The 26,384-nt window shown below is 40.0% G+C and overlaps 2 protein-coding genes across 5 annotated transcripts in view; one reads left to right on the top strand and one right to left on the bottom strand.

The window, feature by feature from the left end:
* The window catches only part of LOC117574870 (uncharacterized protein C2orf42 homolog), a 40,815-nt gene extending 32,544 nt beyond the window's left edge, over positions 1-8,271 (top strand). Inside the window, exon 4 of the mRNA XM_034258891.2 lies at positions 8,185-8,271. The gene's annotated coding sequence lies outside the window, so the exon portion shown is untranslated. The remainder of the gene's footprint in view (positions 1-8,184) is intronic.
* The window catches only part of LOC117574869 (tyrosine-protein phosphatase 99A), a 113,599-nt gene that overhangs the window by 27,960 nt on the left and 59,255 nt on the right, over positions 1-26,384 (bottom strand). The window lies entirely within an intron of this gene.

Below are 26,384 nucleotides of genomic sequence, written 5' to 3'. Positions count from 1 at the left end.
ACAAACTCTGCTGTCACTTTTTACGATAATTTATTGCATTTTTTCGATGTTCTGCCATTGTTTCAGTCTTTGTTCTCTTGCGCTTTCTTTGGCACTTTTTTAAAATTCAACGAAGAGCGCAGAGTTCAACGAGGTTCAGCACAGAGGCGTGTCTCTCCCTCTCTCTCTCTCTATCTCTCTTTGCAGAATTGTGCTCATGTGTGACCACATAAAGAATATACGATATAAATATGAGCAAGCTTGCCACAAATTGGCGACCCCAAAGTCCAAATCGATGTAGACATCTTCTTTGCCCCTTTCTCGTTGTTGTTGTTGTTGTTGCTGTTGTTGACATGTGTGCAGCAGCTGGCCAAACCGAATGACTGACTGACTGACTGAATTACTTGACTTGTGTGCTGCAACACAAAGGCCAGTGATTCGGATATGCCTGATGCGGTCACAACGAACACAAATTGTGCGCTACTTCGTAACAACTTAGCAAACCAAAAAAGCGAAATCTTGTTGCCTGTCCATCAATCTGTCAATCTACAACTTGACTAATTGCCGAAGTCATCTTCTAATGCGATATTCTGCCAATCATGCTGAGCTGAGATAAACTAATATACCTCGATAATTGTAGAGCAACCAACTGCATTTGCGGTTGGCTCTGGAAAACGGAAAGGAAGGGAAAGTGAGGTGTGTGCAAAGTGCAAAATTACAGCTCCGCAGCTCGTGCTGATTCATTCACAATTGCCTTGGCACGCCATGTGCTGAGGGCAAGAGCAACACTCAACAAAAAAACACACCGAGTGCTTCTCGTGACTCTTGGATGAGCAGCCGTTGTTAATTAGCAGCTCATCAAACTGCAGCCACAAATGCAAAATGCATAACAGAAAAAACAGAAAAAAAAATGCAAGCCAAGTACGGAAGGGCCGATTATAATGCTTAGAAAAGAAATGAATACGAAATTGTGTGACAGAATGGGAACGACATAGTAATATAGTAATAGAGAGAGAGAAAGAGAGAGAGGGATATGGAAGAGGAGGTGAAGTAACAGCACTCATCTATAGTTATAAAACGATATTGGCGAACGAGTTGACGACGCGCTTTGAAAATTGGTCAATCAAGCGACAATTGTTGGCCATTTATGGCCCGGGAAAATGTTGTCTGCGTTGACGCAGTCAGCAGTCAGCAGTCAGAAGCAGGCGGCAAACACGATAGACAAGCAGGGAGAGTGAGGTCGTAAAAATAATGGCAATAACCAGGGTAATAACACTCCTCCTATCTGCTCTGTTCTGTCTGTCAATATTTAATAATCGAATCGGGGTCAGCGGACTTTCGGTGGGGGGTGGGGGAGAGACCCGAAACAATTTGATTAGCAGATTTGTAGCTGGCCTTTGACATGTGCCCGGCAATTGGCAAAACGTAATTGAAAAATTGCCCACTGTTTTCTGCTGTCAAGTGCAGAGCGGAAGAGACGCTCAATGGGGATACGCTCTATACATATGCACATGACCCATAAATAGCAATCAAACGCACACTCACACACATGGAATTGTGACGACTTTTTTATGACCGCTTGTTCAGATAAGCTCCATTATGCTTGTCATATACATAAATAATAATAAGCTACTCTGGTCTGCCTATGTGTGTGTCTTATTGATAAAAAAAAGTGAACAAATTACCGTTCTGTCAGGTAAAAAAAAATAAAAGAAATGCATAGACAACAAACCTTTGCTGTGAACGGAAGTAGAGGCGACTTGGCCCCAAAATAAGCTTAAGCCGATTTTGATTTCATTCAGAGTTTATGGGAGCAGCTGATAAAACTGCGTGGGCGCTGAAGACTTTTGTGAAAGTGTGTTAAAAGTGTCTCAAGTGTCAATAAACAGCAACTAATTGAGGTTCGTTCCATCAATGGTGTTGTTGAACTGTAAATTAACTGATCTTCCACAATAAAAACAAGCTTTTGAGGTGTAAAAGTATTAGTGAGCTTTAGCCTAAAAAAAGTTCAGCAAATAAGACTTTTTAAGGCTGATAAATATGTTATGTATAGTACGCTGATCTCTATTCTGGTAATCTAATAGATGCCTTCAAGTGTTGTCAAAGGTGATATTGAACTGATCTTCCACAATAAAAATAAGTTTCTAAAGTATAAAAGTATAAATGAGCTTAAGTCAACAAAAGTTCTGCATGACAACGCTGATGAATATATTAATCTCTATTCTGGTTACTTTAAAAGATTCCTTTAATTGCTGTCAATGTAATTGTAATGATGAAAATTTATTGATCTTCCACAATAAAAACAAGTTTTTGAGGTGTAAAAGTATTAGTGAGCTTTAGTCTAGAAAAAAGCTTAACAAACAAGACTTTTTAGGGATGATAAATATGTATTCTGATTTCTATTCTGGTAATCTAATAGATGCCTTCAAGTGCTGTCAAAGGTGATATTGATCTGATCTTCCACAATAAAAACAAGTTTTTAAGGTGTAAAGTAATAAAACAGCTTAAGTCAACAAAAGATCTGCATGACAACGCTGATGAATATATTGATCTCTATTCTAGTTACTTTAATAGATTCCTTTAATTGCTGTCAATGTAATTGATAATGATATAAATTTATTGATCTTCCACAATAAAAACAAGTTTTTAAGGTGTAAAATGAGCTTAGATCAAAAAAAAGTTCTATATTGATCTCTATCCCGGTTTAATAGATTCCTCCAATTGCTGTCAATGCAACTGATAATGATGTAAATCAACTGATCTCTACAATCACAAACAAGTTTTTGAGGCGTTAATGAGCCCAAGTCAAAACAGTTCTGTAAACGAGACTTTTGTAGGCTGATAAATATGTTGATCTCTATTCTGGCTAGTTTAATAGATTATTGCAATGTTGGCACAGTTCTTCTCACAACTTGCGCATACATAATTAGTGTGAGAACCCGTTGAGAACCCACATCTACACTTTCGGGAGAAATTCCCAACTCAAATATCAGCTTCTATGCAGGCGACAAACAACACGCGTTCGTAGAGAGTGGAGTGGAGTGGAGGGAGGGGAGCAAATGTTTGTTTATTTTTTCGACCCAGACAAGCGGACTGTTTTATGCGGACTCTTTATGAATGGCCCATATTGTGAGTGTGTGTGTGTGTGTTGAAATCGGGGCGTTTTGTTTGTGTTTGTTGTTTTAACCGACTCTTTGCATGGCGTTAATTTGAAAGGGAAATAAATCACGAACAAAATTTGAAGTGGAAGTCGGAAAAACAATGCAAAGTGCAATTTACCCAATTTTGTGCATGGCTAAGGTCAGTGCACTGCAATAAACGCAGCTCAAAGATGCGCATGCACAAAAGGACATTGGCGCCACACACACACACATACACAAACACACGCAAAGGACTTTTGCTTTGCTGTGGCGAAAAATCAATAGAACCGGGTCTGTTCTCCAACTGGGGCTGGGCTGGGCAAAGTGCACGTGGTTGCGACTATGACGATAACGTGCGAGTTGACTTCTCGTCGAGAGAGATACGATATATGTATGGGAGAGATATCTCTATGGGACTATCGCATCGCAGACCGCTCAGATCCGAAGGGAACTAGCACACACAGAGCTCGGAGCTCAGAGCTCCAAAAATACAGAAATTGTGTCACTTAACTGTCAAAGAACCGAAACTGCGAGCTGAGAATTGTGAATTGTGAATTGAGCGTGCTTATCATGATGTATTTTGTTGTCTTCTTTCAGACAAAAATAACAACACAAAAAAATCATTTGTTTTCTTTTTTGTTGTTTTTCGTTTTTTTTTTTGCTAAATATGCTAAATTGTGTGGCGTCGTTGTAAAAGACATCAAGCCGAGCTTCTTCAGAGTTCAGATACCACAAAAAAAAAAAAAAAACACATTCGAAACGCGGCGGCAGAATGTCAACAAAACTCAACGAGAGCAGCGAGAGAGAGAGAGTTGAAACTCTCGCGCTCTCTCTTTGTGTATTACACGCTCTTTCTCAATCTCTCTCCCTGTGTGAGTGTGTTGCGACTCGTTTTGAGCGAATTTGCCTGGCCTTTGGGTTGCGTTCTGCTTTTTTATTGATTTCTTGAAAGGTACACAAAATGCGAATAACAACAACAACAACAACAACAACAGCAGCAGCAGCAGCAGCACAAACAACAACACCAACATAAGGAGCAACGCAACGAACAAAGGCAGCAACAACAAGAACAACAACAACAGCTAGTTTGAACACTGGGCGCACTATGGACACCTATATTTTATTCGTATTGTTTATTGTCGTATATATTTATAGTATGTGTTCCATTTGCATTTACGACTCTTTCTGTTTTAAATTTGTAGTTTTTGTTGCTGTTGAGAAATAGACGTTTTTCTTAATTGTTTTTTGAGACTGTTGGTATGCACTACACACGCACATTATGAGTACATAATAAGTATATGCTTATTGCTATGCTTTTATATGTATGTATATCAACAATATTTCCAGACTGTTGCCATAGACGTGCCATATAAACACACTCAAGCACTATAAATTGTTGTCCATTTAATTTTTGTTGTTGCTTTTTGCGATATATTCTTTATTCTGCTTTTGTAGCAAACTGTCCGCAGCTGCCGAAAAAAAGGCGGCTGCTGCGCAGAGAATTTTTCAAGCGAATGCACTACACACGAAAATCACCACAGAACATTTCACGTTTTTCCACTAGCACCAACAAAAGTCACTTGTGTTTTTTCATTTAGCAATACAATTTGCCGATTGTCAGCATTTGGCTTATATCATTGAGAATTTTTATGGAATATATTATGATATTTAAGAATTTTTGCCTCTTTTTGCATGGGCCACAATCAGAAAAACTACAGCAACGAGACGGCGGCGACGACGACGACGGCGACTATGATGACAGAGACAGACAAACACACGGGGAGATTGCTGCTGCTTACTGTCAGATACACTGATAAATTCGCCGTCTTTTGCTAAATTCGCCGTGGTGCGGCAGCGGCATATGCGGCAGCTGCTGCTGCTGTTGCTGTTGCTGTCATGAGCAAGAGAGTGAGAGAGCAACGTTTGTATGTGTGTGTGTTTGCGTGAGTGAGCGACTCGCCGACTAAACAAAATGCGAGTGCAAAAGGGAAATTTGGTCGTTAGGGAATTTTATTTTGAGCGCGCATTTCAAATGTGGGAATTGCATATGTATTTTCTTGTCGTTAACGATAACAGCTGTTTCGAGTGCGGGAATTCATTTTTCGACTACATATTTCGCATTGACAAGAGAACAATGACAAAAATAAACAAACTATATTTGGTTGTTTGTTATATAAGCGTGTTTTTGGTTATCAATTATCGAGTACGTCAGTGATAAGCAATGTAATTAGTTTGTATCATAGTTCAACACACTGATAAAGCAAAGCAACGATACTGCGTTCAAGTGCCACGTTGTATAATTAAATATGTGATTAGAATAAAATATTATACTATGAAATTTATCGTTTCAATTTCTGTACGAGCGAGAAAAGTTTATAACTTTGATTATACATTGTTTGACAACTTAAAGTCATATATTCGGAACACTTTAAAATGAAATTTGATATCCTTTTTGGCCACTTTATATGCACAATAACTAAAAGGATGCTTAAATGTCTTAGTGTGTGTGTGTGTTAACCGTAACCTGGCACATTTTTTGGCCATTTCGTAAGCCCCCTACAAGAGATACATCATTAGGCATTATGCTAAAATTACCTGCCTATGCATAAAACCACTTGAAAACTCATTACAAAAGCGCCACACAAAGTGTTACATAACATACACATTGTACTCGGTAATATAAACTCAAACACACACTCACACAGGACATTGAAAGTTAAAGGAAAGGAAAGGCAAGGGGGGAAAGGTGGCTATAACGGGTGAAACAGTTTGCACCATTGGCCACAAAAGTAGGCGCTCTACAAGCTGCCTCAGGGGCGTTAAAGCACTTAGATTTATGTCGCCCGATACACACGCATACACACGTACTCTTACTCACACACTTTCGCGAGCTCACACACACACGCACACACACACAGATACAACATAGTCACGACTTTGACTCGTTTTATGCATTTAATAAAAACTTTCACTTCAGCGTTCGCATTTTCCTCAACGTTTTCCCGCTTATATTTTTTCTCCTCTGCCGTTTTTTGATTTTCTTTCCATTTATTTTACTTTTTTGTGGCGCTGCAGCTAAAACTTTTGCGCTGCATTGAAGCCAAGTACTTAAAAAGCAATTTCCATGCGGGCCAAACATAAAAAGGGCTGCTGTTGCTCTTACTGTTGCTGTTGCTGTTGTTGTTGCTGTGGTCCAAGCTCACGCCCAAATATTAATGAAATGATTTGAGTGGAGTTACGCTTATGCACGAATCTACTTAATTTTTTATTCCTTATTTCGTTTTTTTTTTTTGTTCTTGTTTTTTTGGCTTTATATTTTTGTGGCTTATTAAAAAGTTAAAAAACAGTTGGAGGTGTTGCCAGTGCTGCTGCTGTTGGTGTTGCGGTTGTGGCCTATTTGTGTGTTGGCCAAGTATGAACAAAATCATAAAACCCATCAAAATAATGTTAATTCATTAAGTGGCAGTAACTTGCTCCAGCGCCCAAGTGTAGGCTATAAAAATTTTACGCACAAAAGGCAGCCGCAAACGCAGTAGCAGCAACAGCAGCAGCTGAAGCAGCAGTAGCAACTCCAACAACAACAACAACATCGTCGTCGTCGTCATCATCTAAAGGACCTTAAGGAGCAGCCAGTGGCAACTGAGAGAAATGTTTGGCGCCTTAGGTTAGGTTAGGCAAACTCCTCCACACAGCAGCATGCAGTGAAAATGAATGATTTTTATTTATATTTTATGGTCTCTCTTTTCGGAGGTCTGGTAATTAGAGAGCAGGTTTATGCCTTTGCCTGCCAGGTGTATATCATGCCATGGCAGCAACAGCAACACCAACAACAGCAACAACAACATGAACAGTCAGCTAACAATAAACTCGAAAATTATGTGAATGAGTTTCTTAACTTATTTTTGGTTGTGAAACTGTTCCATAGGCTTCTGCTGCTGCTGTTTCTACACAACAACAACAACACGGCGGAGAAAAAAAAAGTTGCCCTCGGTTGGTTTTAGGCTCTCAAGATTTATATCTGGCACATGGCAGGCAAACAGGAACGACGGTAGTCAGGATGGTTGTCTGGCAATCTGACAGTCGCTCTCTCTCTGTCTCCCTCTCTCTCTCTCTCTATCTCTGTCTTGGCATTGCGACCGCCAAACAAACAAAAAGTGAAACGAAACGAAACAAACAAGCAAAGTTAAATGAACAACTTTTGTGCATTATTTATCTGCAAAATGAAAACAGGAGCACTAAGAATAAACAAGATCGTTTGCAGCATTCAATGCGACGACTGCCAAAATACTACTTGAAGTCAATAAAGTGTTGCTCGATTATTTGAAATGAAAAAAAAAATTTGAAAATTATTTAGTAGTCATATAAAATATAATAACAATAAAAATTTTGAAACTTTTGCGATGACTGTCTAAAATACTACTTGAAGTCAATTAAGTGTTGCTTTATTATTTGAAATGATCCAAAAATTTGAAAATTATTATAGTAGTTCTATTAAACATAATAACAATAAATAATAACAATTTTTAGCGTCAACTGTCAATTGAGTGTTATTTGATAATTCGAAATAATTTTTTTTCGAAATTTATTTAATATATTTACGAGTTGATGACAAGCGAGAACAAATGTTATTAAAATAATAAGTAAATAATAAAATAAAGCAAATCAATTGAGTGTCATAGCTGGCAAAATAATAATACTAATAAAAATGCTCAGTTTAATAGAAGTTATGTTATTTAATATGTATGAAATGTGGTAAAAACAATAGCAATAATAAAAATTTTTAGAATTTATGAGAAGACTGCCAAATGCTTTTTGAAACTACTTCAATTTAATTTCATTATTTAAGTAATAATTTCGAAATTTATTTTATGTTATATAAATATGAGCTCATAACCAAACTCATAATTTTTATAGTAGTTATTTTAGAATTTAAGGCGACTGCCAAATTCTTTTTAAAGTCAATTGAGTGACAAAGATAAGAATAATATTTATTTATTTGCTAGTACTCATTGTTTTTAGATTTCAATATGCTCCTATTAATTTTGTATTTATTATTTATTTACAGGTCTGTTTCTCTGACTTTTCTAAACTTTATTCAATTTCAATGTTTTTACTACTGTCAGCATCTTTCAATATGAAATTTCATTTATTTATTTGAAATAAAATGACTTTACGAAACTTTATTCAATATGAAATTTAACTTATTTATATAAAATTCAATATCTTCATATATCACTTGCTAACTAATACTAAACTAGTTGTACAAATAACATTTTTTATTTACAGCACTGCTGCAATGACTTCTTTAAATTGTACTAAACTTAAAATGGCCAACTAATGATTTTGTGTTTACTTAAAATGAAATTTCTTTAGATATCACTTGCCAACTAATACTCCACGCTTTGAAATTCCTGTGAGCAGGGTGTGTGGCAAATCATAACCACAGCACTGCGGTAGACTGGTGGACCCAACGAGAAGAGAAGAGCAGAGAAGAGAAGAGAAGAAGAAGAAAGCCGCTTGCCAGCAGCAGATGAAACCGCTGTGTGCCACTTGGTGTGCCTCCGCACATGCTGCTGCTGCTTCTACTCTCTGACTGATTATGAGCTTTTGTCTAAATGTGTGTGTGTGTGTGTATGTGTGTGGTAGCCACTCATTTAATATTTTATGACTTATCTCTTTTCTATTAAGATATTTTAATGCAGAACCGAAAATTGTGAAGAGCCAAAACCACAGCAGCAGCCGAAGCTGACTGCGCTTCGAGCGTTCTGAAGCTCCAAGCTCAGATGAGCACCCATAAAATCTAATAAACATAAGTCACTGCCAGGCACACACACACATCTACACATTCATGTACGTGGGTGTATTGTGTATTGTTGTGGTTTTGGCATTTTATGAGTTGGCTTCAAACTCGTAAGATTTTTCACTCCCCTTTCTTCTCGACTTCAGCTTCATCGTTTCGTACTTTTATTGATACGCTCTGCTCGAGAAAAGTTACAACTTCGAGACAAGGTTTTTCTTTCCTTAGCTCAGGAGGAGAGTCCCGCAGGCTGCGATTTTTAATATGCATTAAAATTAATAAGAACACGTGTCGTCCTCAGCAGCATCATCGTCGTGCTCACATCGTTTCTCGTTTCGCATTTCACGTTTCACGTTTTGCTTGTCGTCCTCATAATTCCATTTTATCGCGCACAAATTTTTATAGCAAAATGCCACAGGCGTCGTTTTTAAATAATGCTTCGCATTCGTCGTACTTTTTTTGTTGTTGTTGTTCGGTCCTTTCTCGGCCGTTCAGGCAAATAATAATGTGCAAGATATTTTGCGTTGATTTTGGCGCCATTTTGTTGGGTTGTTAATTTTATGCTCATGAGATAAGAAATTGTGACAAAAATGCTGGAAAATTGCTTCAAGGTAGCCCAGATTTATGGAAATAAAATTGCGTCATATGATAAACGCTTCAAATGGATCCATTCGCTCGCTCCTTAATCATGCATACAATAGAACACACAAACACAAAGTGTGTGTGAGCTGAGCTTGCTTCGAATTGAATGGCAATCAAGTATTTAATTACAAGATTCGTGCAATCACTCACTCACAGCAGAGAGAGGTTGCAATATTGCTGGCTCATATATCCTGGCAAATACGTGTCCCCATTTTGAATGTCCCCAAATTATGTGGCTGCAACAGTGCAGCTGCTGTCAAGTCAAGTCGAGTCGAGTAGAGTTAATAATCTAATTCCAGTCATCGGTCTAAAAGCAATCATATTTGTGGCTTTGCAACTCATATTGCATTTGGTAGCAAACTGCGATGTTGCTCAGAGTTTTGCTTGGGCTTTTAGTCGCCTTTGATGCCAGAGTTTGATGCTTTGAGTTGCTCTTCGATTGAATTGCTCGATTGATGCACTCTTTATAGGTGATACTTTGATGTCATAACGAAATTTCCTACGTCGCTTAATCCGAATGGTGAAAAGTTCGCTCGGTTGACCAAAAACAAAATTAGTTGCATTACATCAGCAGCAGCAAAGAACAGCGACAACAGCAGCAGCTGCAATAATAGCAGCGTCAGCGAAAATCTTTTTTTTTTGTCTCTCCCCCTTTTTCCCCTAACAAACATCATTACTCATACGCAGCGTGCGCGTGTGAGTTTGTGTGAAAAATAGCCACGAGTCACAGGTGGGCGTAATACAATTGCCACGCCCCAACACCATCATGTTACTACTACTATATGATACTATGATATTTAAGCCACACTTCGCTCCTCTCCCGCTTCGCGTTTGCTGCTGTTTAACCAACGAACAATAAAACGAAATTGAATTTTGCGCTTTTAATGGCAAACGCACAAAGCGAGTTGTGGCCAAGGGGGCGCCAAGGAGGTGTGTGTCAAATGGGAGGCGTGGATAATGGCGCTATCGCAGGTGTGTGTAGAGTGTGTGTTGTGTGTGTGCCACACGCACATTTAATGCAGTTTTTAGCCTTTGCCCTGACTGTGCTATCAGACCAATTGCTGCTACCACAACAGCAGCAGCAAAAGCAACAGCAGCAACAACAACATGAAGCCAATTATATGCTGCACTTTTGACATTAAATTCGATTCAATTTATTTGCCGCCCTTTTTGGCCGCCGGCTGCAGCATCGCTGGGATTTTGAAGCGAACGTTGGTTGGCTGCTGCTGCTGCATTCTGCGTTGCTTGCCGGTTATTGTTTTTGACATGGAATTTAATTTCATGCTCACAAACACCCACACAAATGCACACATACACAGATACAAAGAGGGGGCAAAGAGTCGAAACGAGTTGAAGTGAGCGAGACCTGGCAGAAGAAACGCTTTTTTGGCATCGTTTCTTGTGCGAAACCAGCAGCAAAATAGAGGAAATTATGCGTTAAGTGCAAGTAAAAAAGCAAAACCCGAAAATGTTTTGTCCTTGTTCGAGCGAGCTGAACGAGAAAATATCCTGTGCTAAATGAAAACGTCATTCGAGCTACCTTTGAGTATTTAGAAAGTGTTTTATTTTTATTAAAACTAAACAACCGCAAGGCACAAAACATAAAATGCATTTTCTTCAATTGTTTCGCATTCTTTGTGTTGCAAATTAATTTGTAAGTTGTGCATGGAAATTACAAATGATAATTTCTCTTTCTCCGCTTTGCATGTGTCGTTGCAATCGAATTAAGTACAGTGTAACGTATGGCAAAACAAAAGCGCATCTCTCTCGTAACATGTAATTTCGGACGTATTCTAATTCCGAAAGCATTCAAGGCTTTTAATGATCAACATATCGCACAGCTCCCTCGCTTAATATCCGTTGACCAACTGCTGTTAATGCACCCCTCTTTCCCTTTCCCCCCCGGCAGGATAATATGGCGGAAGAATAGAGAACACAAACTGTGTGCAACTGAAAAATTTATGTTTTCTATTATGCAAACCAACTGTCTGCACATTTTCATATGTCACTCGCATTCCCATTGTTATGGTTGTTCCTCTCTCACTCTCTCTCTCGCTCACTCTCGGTCTGGTTTTGCTGGTTTGGTGTTGTCGTCGTTGACTTAATGGCAGACGACATTGTGAACATAATGCTGACATAATAATATTTTTGTTGCTGCGATGATCTGCATGCCACTTCCCACGCTTCCCCTCTCCATTCACTTGTCGTTGGGTGTCGTTGTTGTTGCACTCTCAACGAAATGACTCGCAGCTGACTGACTGAATGACTGACTGTTTGGGTGACTGTCTGCTATAGAAAACTGTCGACTGCCTTGCCATTTGTCTGCGCCATTACTCACAGTGGCAATCTGCACTTGCAGCTTCCAGCTTCTATCCACATTTGAGCTTTTGCAATTTACTGCAGCTTCAATAAATTCCATAGGAAGCGCATTTTTATTGAAATATATTTTCCGATGTTTTCGCTGTCGTCGAAACGTACATCAGTAAATCTCGATCGAAAGACTTCCGAGCTGCTTAATTACAATATTCAATTCTTGGAAATTTTTGCATTAAGTATACGCAGCTTTTGATGTTAGTTTTGCTGTCTAAGCTACGTCAATAGCCTGCAGCCTTTTGGCTGACTTTTTAAGCTCAACACCTTTGTTAGTTGATGGGGGTAAAAATGAATGAGAAAAATCTTTTATTAGCCAGCACGCGGAATAATAACTTAAGGCTAAAAGAAGCAGAACATAAAACAAGTGGAGTTAATAAACGTTATAATTTTGCGCTTTAATAAGAATAAGTAAAACTAGCAATTCTTATAGAATTTTAATGTTATAAATTTATGAAAAATTCAAATTAATTTTTTCAGTTTTATGCTAATTGCATTAGTTACACTTTTGCATTTTAATAAAAGTAAGAAAAATGATTACTGGGATGTTTTAGGAATTAAATTCTTCTATAAATTTATGGTCGAAAACTAAGAATATTAATTGCTTTAGCTTTATGCTAATTGCAATTCATATTAGATAGCCAAAAGAATTCACAGCATATTGGCATTTATTATATGTATACTATATAAATAGATTTAAGGCAGCTCATATTGTTTTGGCCATCGGGGAAATATGCGTAAGAATCTATTGAATATTTTTTGTTGCCTGGCAAGATTAGAAAATATTCGATAAGGGGGTCACGAAGCTGAAACCAAAGGCTAAATTCAAATGTGTATCCTCTGGATGCCCTTAGACAACAACAAAAAGTCCTTCGCCATTGCTGTGGACAAGTGTTGAGCTCATTTCGCCTCTGTGTGTGTGTGTGTGATGATATGCTTGTGATTGGAGCACGAAACCGAGACGTATGATGATGTTGATGACGACAACGTCGGCAACAACACGCAGATCCTCACACACACACACTCTCGCATATACAGTTGATGGGTTGGTTGGGGATAAAGAGATGGGGGGTGTCATAAACAACAGACAAGTTGCACATGCACTAGAGCATAACTACCCGTTACAGCACCATGCGAAAAATGCACATGTGTCAGTGTGTGTGTGTGTGTGTGTGTGTGCAATCGCCCTGGATGGCTAAAGCAAAAAAGTCAGCAAAAGGCGGCGGATGGAGGAGCTGGCAAAGCCGTCATGGAGCCAGCCAGTCTGTGCATATTTTAACTCCCACAGGAAAAATTTCACAAGACAGTTTAGAAGCTATGACGAACATGTCGAGTGCTGAAGCCAGTGACGAGAACAAGAACATGGGGTAGGGAAGGGGAGAGCAGAGAAGGAGTGACTGTTGGATTGGCAGCGTAGCCAACAACTGTGACCAAACAATGTTGAAGCTTTGATGAACCTTAAAAGACAACAACAGCAGGCAGCAATGGCAGCAACACAACAGCACACTTACATTGAACAACAAGTAGAAGAGAAATATGACAAAATACTGTAAGGGCGGGGAGTGTGGGGGACCAAAGCACAAGAGCACAGTGTGCATTGTAAAGTGTTTCCATCTCTGGCTGCAGCCCAGTGCAATGCCAACTGGGCGTATGAGTGTTAGAAATTGTGCACTATGGATGAATTGAAGTTCCAATGGGGTGTGTATGTGTGTGTGGGTGGTGTGTGTGTGTGTTGCCTCGTCACTTTAAGCAAATGGAGATGAATGCGTCATGTGTGCTGCTGGGAACTGTAGAATAGAGTATATACATTGGCATATTTTATGCATGCTTTTACCACAAAAGACACTAGCAGCCAGCCCTTGAGCACCTGAGGGAGACAGAGAGAGAGTTGTGTGTGTGTGTGTGTGTGTGTGCACAACACACGCTGACATGCTGCGGTCACAAAGAGTTTGCTGCGAAAACGTAAGCCATTTGGCACTCCAAGAGTTATGTCAATTTTTCAATTAATTGTTTATAGAATTTTATGCTATTGTTGTCTGAGTCAGACGTGCATAAACAATCGCCAGCTTAATCTCAAGCTTAAATGGTTGTACAATTAATTGGTAATTTCAAAATTTGTGGCACTTCAATGCAATCAGCATAAATTAATTGTTAAATCAATTAAAGTGCACAAAACCTGACAAATAACTATGCAAATCTGGAAATTGCATTTGCGCTTCGTTTACCGAATGATTGGGTTTTATTTTTGGTCACATTTTTGAGTGCAAATAAATTGAAAATTACAAGTGTGCCATTTAAAATGCAATTGTCAAATGCATATTCATATTTATTGTTTATTTATCTTAATGCGTTGCCAACATCTGATGCATCATCAATACTGTATGCACGACACGCCCAAAAAAGTATGCAACACTTTTTCGAATTCACTTCCAGCTGCAGTTGTAGTTGTAGTTGTAGTTGTAGTTGTAGCTAAAACCCAGTTGCATGTTAAATTGTTGAACAGCTTTTAGCTGACATTTAGATTTATATGCTGGGCATGCTGCATGCTGGTCAAAAAGTTGCTATCGTTATAATTGATTAATTAAATCTCTGGTCTAGATAGCGTCTGTACAGAAAGCACACACCGAGATTCACACACACACACATAGACAGACAGTTGCACATTTGGCTGGGAAAAGTTGAGGAAAAGTTGTCACAGCCAAAAAAGTTTTTATAACAAATATTTTTGGCTTTTTGTTTTTATACTTTACATATTCTTGTTCGAGTTCGAGTTTGACATACGAGTTGAATTCTTATGTTGCTCACTTGTCAAGCTGTCAATTGGCACAAGACTGTCATGACATTCGCCCGCACACATGCAGAAGCAGACACACACACGCACATATACAGAGAGACACAACAGCAAGTCGTCGTCGTCGTCTGACTGATATGCCATTACATATATGGGCACTTGAAAAGTTTCAAATGAAATGTGTGCAAGTTGTGAGAGGGAGAGAATCCTCAAAACGCTGCAAGAGGCAACTCAGTTGCCTTGGCGACGTCTTTTACTTGCCTCCCTCCACCACCCTCCCACTCTCTAGCTGCGCAGTTTCTTGGCACGTTAACTGTAATCAGATTAATAATGGTAAACACTTGAAAAGGTATGCGAACGAACACTTTTGGCTTCGGTTAGTTTTGATTGAAAAACTGCAAATGCAACAGGGACACAACTGAGTTCGCAATTCACGTTCCAGGTAGATTAAATTTCATTTCTGAAGTTGAATTATTGACAACGGAAATTGATGTCATTGACTTGATGCTGCAACTGGCGACTGGCAACTGGCAACTGGCATCGCCACATTGCCACACACATGACGCACAGGAGAGAGATGAGTTCGCAACAGCTCAGTTCAGTTCAGCTCAGCTCAGCTGATTGTGATTAGTCGATTGTGCAACTGCAAAGTTGCGCAGTTTGATTGATTTATGTGTGCTGCTTTGACATTGGCACGCGTCTGGTTTATGGCACACAGACATCATCCAGTTGGATGTGGATGTGGATGTGGATATGGCTTTGCTTCATCTCTCGTTCTCAGTTAAATGAGCTGAAAGACGAGATGGCAAATCTTACATATAATTGAAAAGCTCTACAGAGATTTGCGAGTTCTCTTTTTCTATTGAATTCGAAAAGGGGAGATGTTTTCAATTTAAGAAGCATCGACTTTAATGTACTATCAATGTTGTTTGTTATTCATTGTTGTCGTTGTTTTTGGCTGTTTAAATAAATAGAACAGAGCGTGTTTTCTCATGCGCATTAAAGCGTGCGAGTCCATATTTAATGCATAAAATAATTATGTATTTAGTTAAAGTATTTGCGATGCGCTGCGCTTCAGAGCCGCAAACTCAATCTATCAGATGGCTGGCTAATTTGCAAATATTTGCCTGCGGTCCAATGGGGCGTATGCGTGTTGTTGATTTAATGCCTTCTCTCGCTTTTTTGCCCGCGCGGCGCGTGTTGTCAGCTCAGTGACAACTCCGCAAATTGGTTTGAGTCGATTGATAATTTTAATTAAGCGCTAATATTTTAATTTATTATTATTATGTTGATGTTGCAAGTTCATCGCGTTCGTGTGTTGGTGTTTGTGTGTGTGTGTCCGCTTTTTATGTGACAGGGTGTTGTGGCATTAGGCTGTCATTTTGCTATCTAGTCAATCAATGTTTACACATTGTACTTCCCACCGTTACCGTTACGTGCCACCGCAATGCCGCAGCGCACGAGTTTTTCCGTTCCTCGCTCTCCCCGTCTCCCGTCTCTTTGCCCACATATGCAATATTAATTTGCTGCTATTTAATTTTATGAATTATTGATGCATATTCAGCTAAAATGCCCTGGCTTTTGTATGCCTCCCCTCCCTCCATTCCTTTGCTTTGCTTTGCTTAGGCAATTATGCCCAGGGATATTTTTATATATGTATTGCATCGAATTGTATAGTGAAATATAGCATAATAGACCCGCACTGCCCTCTTGTTATTTGTGGTTGATTTATGCGGTCGCTCAACCGGGGATTAGTTGGATTTACACACACAACACAACGCATTCGCTGCTTCTGCTGCTGTGTTATTTGCAGTTCATTTCAATTAAAAATTACTCTGTTGTTGTTATAACTCACATGAAACCATACAACTGAGAAAAAAAGTCCGTGGCATAATTGACTGCTCGACTTACCTGCAATGAAATAGGGGGAAAAACGAGAGATGTTTTGATTAAGTAATTAAACCAAAAAGATGCTCAATAATAATTTTGATTTATATGCGTTTCATAATCGATTGATATGTGAGCGCTTTATTAAACAGTGAAATAATGTAAAATATTTGTTGATATAAAATGGATTTCCACATAATGAAAAGTTTCTCTATCTTAAAAAGCGCGACCTTTCTATCGAGTGAAAGGACATTTGAAATTATATATTTTTCAATTTCAATCAGCGTTCAGTTTTTTGGTCGCTTCCCTGGCGAATTCACAGGCTGGCACAAAAGTGTCCCTTTTCAGTCCAAGGAGAATGTGTGAAATTTAATATTTGTGTTGCCAGACACACACACACACACACACACACACACGCAATACAACAAAAGCAATGCGTTGGGTAAATAAGGCAAAAGGGCGAAGAAGATGGGGCAAAAAGTATCCCTGGTAAGTTGAGCACCAAGTCTTGGCGGCTTAGCGGCAAAATCAATGACACAATAAATATTTGTGCAACGCTTAAGCTTCGAGTGTTTAAGGCTGTGCGCAACAAGAAGACCAAGCTCTGATATATATAGATGGATAACCAGATATATGTATGCTATAGCTGCATATAGCAGTAGTAGTTGTAATATGCTGTACAATATATATTTATAGTTATTTATATAGAGAGCGAGAGCGAATATGTGCAGGGTCTCAGGGCTTGTCTAGGGATTCAGCTTTAGAGGCAGCGCTTTAACAGCAACTGCCACTAAGCACACACATACAGATAAGTATGTGTATGTGTGTGTGTATGTGTGCTGTAAGCCATCTTGGAAATGGTTCGCTCGCTTATTTGAAGTTTATTTCTTCTTTAGTCTGCATTTATATTCGGCAAACTTGCTGCTTCTTTTTCTCTTTTTTTATACCCGATACCCATATGGTAGAAGGGTATTATAACTTTGTGCCTGTAGGAAATTTATGTAACAGTAGGTTTCTCCGACCCTATAAAGTATATACGTATATTTTTGATCTGCGCCAACAACCTAGATTATATAGCTGTGACCGTCTGTCTGTCTGTCTGTCTGTCCGTATGAACACCTAGATCTCAGAGACTAAAAGAGCTATCTATTTTTTTTGACTGCACTTATAGTGAGTGTTTTTTAAATTATTGCCATGCCTACTTCCGCCCTCATAAATCAAAAAGAATTTGCTGACAAACACGTATATTTATTATTTTTTGGCATATTTCGAGTTTAATTGTACACCAATATACCAAAAATATCATTCAGTATATTTTTCAGTATTTTTATTTGGTATATTTTAAGAAATATACCACACTGATTTGCGTTCGGTATATTTTTAGTATGTGTGATGTATATTGTTTTGGTGCGTTTATAGAAATATACCACACAGTTTTTGCTTCGGTATATTTTTAGTATGTGTGATGTATATTGTTTTGGTATACTTTTATTCAAGACGGGTAGCGGGTATCTTAAGGTCGGGCGCATTAGACTGAGCTTTCTTACTTGCTTTTTTGCGACTGTCTTGCAAAATTTAAGTGTGCCATGACATAGGTATATATATATATATACATGTGTGTGTGTATGTGTGTCAGTAGCGCGCATGTTTATTGCACTTTAGGGAATATCACTCCTGACCCAACCAAACCCATGCCAAGTGAGCCCAACCAACAACTCAACTCGTTTCGACTCGCCTCGTTTCGTTTCGCCTCGCTTTGCCTTGAGTTGACTTGGTTTTGCCTTGTGTAAGGCAAAACGTCGCTTAATGTGGCAGAAAAATGTGTAAATTACGTCGAAGCTAAAGAGAGAAAAACTCTGTCTCTATCTTTCTCTCAGTGTGTGTGTGAGTGAGTTCGTGTGTGTGTCACAAGTAAATTGAAAAATGTAGCGCATTGTAAAAATGGAGAAAAGTGTTGCAAATTAAATAAAAACGGCAAATGGCAAGAGATATACGAGATGTGTGTGCGTGTGTGTATGTGCGTATGTGTGTTGCATTGGGCACAATATTATAAAGAATATGAGCTAAGCTTTAGCTTTTCTTTATTTTGTTTGGCACTTTAGGAGGGAAAGTGTTTGATGTGTAGAATGTTGCCAAAGGGCAGTAAAAGCGATTGGATATCTGTTGCAAAATTATTGTGGGGAAAACCCTTTCTGCCTCCGTCTCCGTCTCCGTCTATCTCTAGCATCTGGCTTAAACAGTTTATGAATATTTCTTCACTGAAGGGAGCAAAGTTGATGTCAGCTACTATGTATCACATTTGGGATTCACCCTGTGGAAGTGGAAGCAATGAATTGTCGCACTACAAATTTGATGATGGTGGCATATAAAAATCATTGCATTGTTGCAAAAGTTGCAATCGAATGAGCGCACAAAAGGGAGCAGCACACAACGCAACGAAAAACATAACAAATCAGTGCCAAAAAATGCAAGTAATAACTCAACAGACTCGTCCTGTCTCATTGTATTCTCATTTTTATACCCCAATTTTATTGCTCATCATGCGCATTGCGGTTCCGTTCTGTCCGTCGGTTTCCTAGAAATACTACTACTACTATTTGATGTAGTTTTTTTGTCTTGCTGTATTTTTTATCTCGTTTTATGGGTTTCCCGTATTCCGTATTTCGATATTTGTTTTGTTTTGCACACACAGAAACACCTCTTGCATCAACCCACAAATAGTTCTTTTTTGTGTTGCAGTTGTTTGTGTTATTTTCGTTTAACGGAAGGCACAAATATCATGCGCGAAAAATCAGAATGTTGTTTATGTGATTTATGCGCCACTAAGGGAGAGATGGACGGGGAGAGGGAGAGGAAGAAAATAATACTCGTAGAAACGGTTTTGGAGGAGGTGTCTATGCGACCCTTTGGCAGTTGCAAATGCCAGCCATGAAGCACATATGAAGAGTGTTTCTGCCAAATGAAATGCGCATAAAAGTCAAACAGGCAACGTGATACTCGTGCAACGCACACAATACACAACACACACACAACATGCAACGTACAACGTGCAACGTGCAACACAGCAGTGCGGCACCTTTACAGCTGTGCACTCTTAACCCACTGACAAACTGATGGACAGCTCAATTCCCAAAAAAATCTCCCACAGCTGCTGTTTCTGGCTTGCGCACACTGCAAACACTTTCATAAATAAACACACAATAAAATTGCAAAATGGAAAATGTGGAAAATGTTGTTGCATATTCATACAAATTTTGTTTTTTTTTCATTTTGATTTTGATTTTCTGACTAACTGGACAAACCTCTAACAAGGACAAGGCGGGAGCGTTTATATTTTAATTACAAGTTTTTTTCCCTACAACTTTCTGTCAATCAATGGGCGAGCAAAAGTTTTTCAATTTTGCAGCAACAAATAGCTAACAATGGCTGTTTATATACACTCTCTCTACTATATATATATATACACTCTATAGCCGATTCAATCAATATGGAACACAATTGGTCCATTCACACGCCCATTTGGCAACTGTGTGGAGTCATCAGCTTCAGCTTCAGCCTCAGCTACCAGCTTCAGCGCCTTTTTTTATGTGACCCCGCTGTGCTGTGTTGATGGTGCTGCTGCTGCTTGTTGCCCTTGTCCTTGGCTCTTGTTGGATGCTGCCCACTTCAGGCCAGTTCGGTTCGGTTCAGTTCAGTCCAGTTGAGTTGAGTTCAGTTTGGCCAACTTTTGCTAACAAAAAATTAATTTAAAAACTTATTTCAATATCAAAGTGGGCCCAAAGTAGAGGCCAGAGCGAAAGCTAAAGCTAAAGCTGAAGGCATCGCATCACCCACAACGAAAGCGGCACAAAGCGTGTAACATTTTAATAAGATTAAAATGAAAATGTCGTAACAGTTTTTCCTTTTCGCTGTGCGCACAACAAAAAAATGTATAAAACGGGACACAAGAATTGAAAACGATGTGCGAAAATTGCCACCAAAAGTCGCCTGTTATCTTTTCTTTATTTTTTTTTTCTTTCTATTTTTGCCACGTTTTTTCAATATTGTGCAAGAAAGTTGCCTAAGTAAATCGATAAAAGAATGTTGATGGATTCGATAATACTGAGGAATAAATATATGATATCAGTATATAGAATAGAAATAATTATGACACAATTCTTGGAGCGTCAAAGTAATTAAGCACCTAGCTAGAAAATAATAATAATCATATTACATATTTGTCGTGTCGATTTCCACGAACGCAGCGCACAATGTTTGCTGATTAAAGAAATTAATTAAATGTCCGAAAAACGCCAAGGAAACAGAGCAATAAATGGGGGAAGCCCCTGCGAGACGGATTCGTCTCGACTCGAGTCGACTCGAGAGTTACACAATAAAAAGGTTGTTGAAAAATGAGGGAAGCGAAATGGACTTGAAGACAATTATTTACAATGCGATGTGTTTAAGTCAACAAACATGAGGAAACTACACAAAGATACAAGTGTTTGTGCGCACTCAGCGAGTGTGCGAGTGTGTGTGTAAGTGTAAGTGTGTGTATCTTAAGCCAATAACACTAATTCTCAAGCAAGCAAAGAACAGCGCGGATGCTGAAAAATTGAAGTAGCAGCAAAAGAGCCTGGCAACAACATTTGCCACGCACAAATTGAAAATGGAGGCGGCGGGTGGAGGGGGGCGTGGTGAGAACTTCACAACATGCCACATGGCTGCAAAGTATTGCGACATAAAATGGCGAAAGTAATGCAAGCATTGCAATGGGGCAACAACTGGGGGCGTGCCGCATAAAAAGTAGTAAGCAAGCACCAAGAACGAAGCTGAGCTGGTGAAAAAGAATTGCTGGAAATCATTCAACGAGCGGCAACATAAAAGCTGAGCGCTTGGGTGGAACCCAAAACCCGCACCAGGACAAGACGTCACGACGTTGCAGCAACACTAGCTGCTAATGTTGCAGCTGCTGTTGTTGTTGTTGCTGTTGTTGTTGCTGCACTTTCACCGCACTCGAGAGCGTGCACATTTTTGGCACAATACAACAAAATTGATTTGAAACATGCATCATTATCAACATCGTCGACAGAGTTCACTCCACTCCCTTACTCCTCCGCTCTCCCCTGTCGCCTCTCAATCGTGCAACCTCTTGAGGCACTTACTTAGTGTTGCTGCTCCTTGCTGCTGCTGCTGTTGCTGTTGATGCAACCCTAGCACGTTGCTGCTTGCTGCTTGCTGCAAAGCTTGTGTCATTCAATTCAATGGGGCTCATTCATTCAACGTTTTGCAACTCATATGAAACAGCAATTGAAGGATCATTAGCTGCAAGCTTTTAGTGTGGCTGCCAGACAACGTTGCGTATGAGTAATGTATGCACTCCATTTACATTGATTTGCCATAGCAGCAAGTGTGTATGTGTGTGTGAGTAGTAAATAGCTACTTCACATTGGGGAAACATTTTGCTTAATTCACACTTTAAGCTGCTTAAAGCTGCTTCCAACAGCTAAGCTCGAAGAGAGAAATTGTAACTTAAACATTGGATTATTATGTTACAGGAAGAAACAGTTTGTAAATATCATTGCTAGCTACTTCAATTAGCTGCAGCACAAAAAATAACGTATACGACTGGGGTGACTGGGAAGAAAAATCGATACTGAGCGCAGATCTGTGCTAATTTGACAGCTTTGTTGTTCCTGCCACAACATCACGTACACTAATGCGACAAAAGCGCAACGAGCAGCAAAATGTTTTAAGAATTTACTTAGCCCATTGCCTTGTGTTGGCTTATTTCTGGTTTTGCTTCGACAGGCTGCGTGTATGTTATGTAGATTTTCTTACGCTTTTTCTGCCATGGCTCTTGGCCTGGCCCTACTTTATTTGCATTCCGTGTGCCACATCCGTTGCTGTTTCCTGGCGTTTCTTTAAGCGCAAAATATTTTCCGCTACTCAACTGACAAAGAGGCAAAGCAGCGGCAGCAAATGCGGCAGCAGCTGTGTGGCAGGCGGAGGGCAAAATGTTGAAAATAATATTTGGCACGCGTGCCTTTTGGCCGCGTGCACGCTGTCGTATACGTATTTTGCGCAGTTTAAACATTGGCAAAACAGAGGCCCGGCAATCTAAACCACAACTTTTTGCCAAAATGCAGAACGGAGCTCGAGTGCTCAGGTGGAGGAAAAGTGGAGAAAAGGAGGAAGCGAGGATGGGAGGCATCCCTTGCGGCTGCTGCGGCAAATGCGGCTACCGCCTGTCAAATACATGCTGCCAGCGTCGCGTCGCCAGCAACGTCGACGTCGACGCATCGAGTGATGTGTTTATACATTTCGGGAAATGACAGAAATTGAATAAAAATTTATGCGCCGCGCTCCTCAACTGTCACATGACAGTGTGTGTGGCAGCGTGGCAGCGTATGAACGTGCAACCGCACACAGGAAACCAAAAGAGAAAGGCGAAAAATTTACGTAGCATATCCCTCAACGCACAGGATGCAGAGGTCGTGTTGCAAGGTAGAAGCGTGCCACAGTTTCGAATATGTGCGAAGGTCATTTTTACATGTGTGTGTGGCAGTTAAATGCCCCAAAGAATTGCGTGCAGTCTGTGTGGTCGGCAAAAAGCTGCACATTTAATTCGATTTACTTGTGTGACAGCAACACAGTTACGCTTAGTCTGAGAGCGGGAATTTAATACGAACTTTAAATCTCCCGCTCTCTCTCTCTAAAATTGTTTTCAATATTCTAATGTAACCTTCTTGTACTTCATTTTAATGAAACACAAAAAAAAAGAGAAACGCTTTCATTAAAGCTTTATGTGGCTCTTCTCGTGGCAGCCACATAAAGTGCCGCAGCAGCCACGCCACGCCTTCCGGCCGCAGCATGCAAAATTTTATGGTTCGCGTTGGTTTATTGTTCGTGCATTATTCTGCGCTGACTTTAATATTACACTATATAAAGTATTTTTTATTTTACTTGCATTTTATTGTTGATGGCAAACTTTTAAAAGGCTTCGCCTCGACAAGGATAACGAATGGCTAACAAAAGGCGTTTGCTCGCTCTCTGCTCGGCTCTGCTCTGTGACACGCTACGGCAACCATGTCATATAGCCATGTTTCATAATGTTGCTTACTGTTGTTGCTACAGCAACCGCATGCCGAAAATGCTTAAATCAAATTAACGCATCTTGACTGCCAAAGAATATGTTTTAAGCTTGTCGCCAAATGCACGCGAAGTGGGCGTCATTAAGTAGGTCATTAATTAGTCCTTGCTTTCGCTATTGACTACCTTTGAGTATGGAATTAATGGAGCAACTTGCCTGCAGCTGCATCATATTTGATAAGAGATGATTGCGGTGGCAAGCAGCTTTAACAGATGGCCAAGAGGCTGGCTAAACATGTGCAACAGCTGCGGATGCTGCCATGTTGTGCACTGAGGGGATATATTGTTAAACAGGATTTCCAGGCTACAAGGCATTTAACAAAATGTTGCAAAAGAAATGACAACAACACTAAACAAATGCAGCTGCAACTCTCTCTAGACATCGCTGCACAGTGGCACGTTGGCAATCTTTAAGAGCATCGCAAATACCTTTTTGAGTTTGACTTTGATGTTGCTCCACTGTGAATGCATTTGTCGAGTCGAGTCGTTGGTGGGCGTGTCATCGAGACAGTTGGAGTTGTAATACCAGCACAAGCAGCATGCAGCACATTTCAAATGCAAATGTGTTTGTGGTGTAAATGCAGTTTTACAAAATATTTTATATAGCCGAGCGGACACAGACACAGACAGGGTTAGATATAGTGAAAGAGACAGAGAGAGAGAGAGAGCGGGAGGGAAAATCGTCTACACAATGTGCATAAAATTTGCAGGATTTACATTTTAAAAACGCAGCACCCAAGGGGAGGGAGCGGACAAGGGGGAATGGCTGGCTGCCACATTGGGATACAGACGGAGAGTGCTGTTGGTTTGCAAATGCGGTTTTAACGCTTTACGATTGCGACAACAGCAACGGCGTCTGCGCGAAGACATTTGCCAAGCAATGCAATTTGGCTAAGTGCGTTTGAGGCTGTCTAAGCAAGCAGCGAGCGAGGGGAGTGAAGGGAGTTAGAGACGTGGTGTCGACAAGCAAGTGCTATAAATGAAAATGAATGTGTTGGTATGTGTTTGCTTCGCTCTTATATGGGCAATCAGTTCAAAGCGTGTGTGTCTAGCCTAGGCCTAAGCTAAAGTGTGTTGCCTACTTTCCAGCGCTGCTTGCATAACTTTGCTTGGCAACCCGCAACTCTGGCAACTCTAGCAACTGGCAACTTGCAACTTGCAACTGGCAGTTGCCACTTGGCACATGGCACATTGCTGCATAAATCTACGCCTGTCCGGGCTCATTTTATAACGAGCTTTAGGCATTTAGATAAATTTCAAAGCTGATTTGCTAAAGCCACGACTCTCGCAGTTGGTTGCAGGGGGGCGTTTGGGGCACGCCCATTTAGCGTTAAATGTGTGCAGAGTTTTGTGTGTGGGCTAGCAAACTAACCACATGAAAGTCGTTTTAGTTACAACTACACTACTACAGAGACACACACAAATGCATATGTGCAACATGACAAGCTGAAGTTGAGTGGCAGAGAAAGAGAGAGAGAGCGAGAGCGAGAGCGAGAAAAGCAGAGACAACCACTGGAGATTCAGACACACACACTTTGGGGCCACGCCTGAGCCACAGTCGGCTGGCAGAACCTTAACCGAGTTAGGTGGAGACAAACAACTAAAAGTGCCGCACAATATGGAGCAAGAGGAAGGCGAGCAAGAGTAAGAAGTGTAAAGAATGCCACTGACAATGTACAAAGTGCAAAACTAATTTTACAGAGTGTAGCTTGCAGCAGCAGCAACAGCAGAAGCAGCAGTGGCAGTTGCAGCAACAACAGCAGCAACAGCAGCAACAGCAGCAACAGCAAGCGGAGACAAATGCGCAACAGCCTGAAGAGTCACGGAGTCCTGGCAACATGCTGCGATTGTGTATATCTGTATGTGTGTGTGTTGTGCATTGGACATGCCCGAAGTAGTTACTGGAACAAGCTTAAAGAGAAATCTATCATACGTCATGTTGTGCAATTGCCACACTCCATGACACGCTCCGACTTTATGCGTTTTGTATTTGTTGTGCAGCCTTTAAATTGCATTGACATCGATTGTTGCTTTTGTTGTTCTAGTTGTTGTTGTCGCACTGATAAATGAAAACCATTTTCCAAATAGACTGCATAAATGCATACGCAAGCGTTTGTGTGTGTTTGTTGTTTGTGGAGTAATAATAATAGTATTATGTGTATGTCCTTTAACTCTCGTGTGAACCCCGACAAAACGTCCATCATAATGTGCAGTTGACAGTTGATGGGTTTGAATCCATTTGATTAAGTATTGTTTGTTACTTAATTGCTGAGATTTGTTTAGTTTAAGCCGATTACAGCTGACCACAATTTGTTAAAAGCTTTTGCTTGTGGTCGGACAGGTGTTTGCTCAATTATGGTAATCGCTAGACATGCAATGCATTCAGCCAGTCAGTCAGTCACTCAGTCAGTTGGTCGGATGGTCTATCAAATGCTGCCTCGAAGGCCAGACAGACAATCAAAAGAACAACGTCGCCAGCAGGCATATCAAGCACACACTCACACACACACACACTGAACTTTAACCTTACCACTTGTGTAACCCATCAATGCAGCCCCCCAAAAAAAGGAAAAAAGAAAAGCAAAATCAAGAAAAAAAAGGGCGAGTGAAAAGTTGGGAAAAAAATGTAATCAAGCACGTAACTTGC

The sequence above is a fragment of the Drosophila albomicans genome, chromosome 2R, assembly GCF_009650485.2.
Source record: "Drosophila albomicans strain 15112-1751.03 chromosome 2R, ASM965048v2, whole genome shotgun sequence".
Taxonomy (NCBI): domain Eukaryota; kingdom Metazoa; phylum Arthropoda; class Insecta; order Diptera; family Drosophilidae; genus Drosophila; species Drosophila albomicans.
This window is presented reverse-complemented; position numbering and strand designations above follow the sequence as displayed.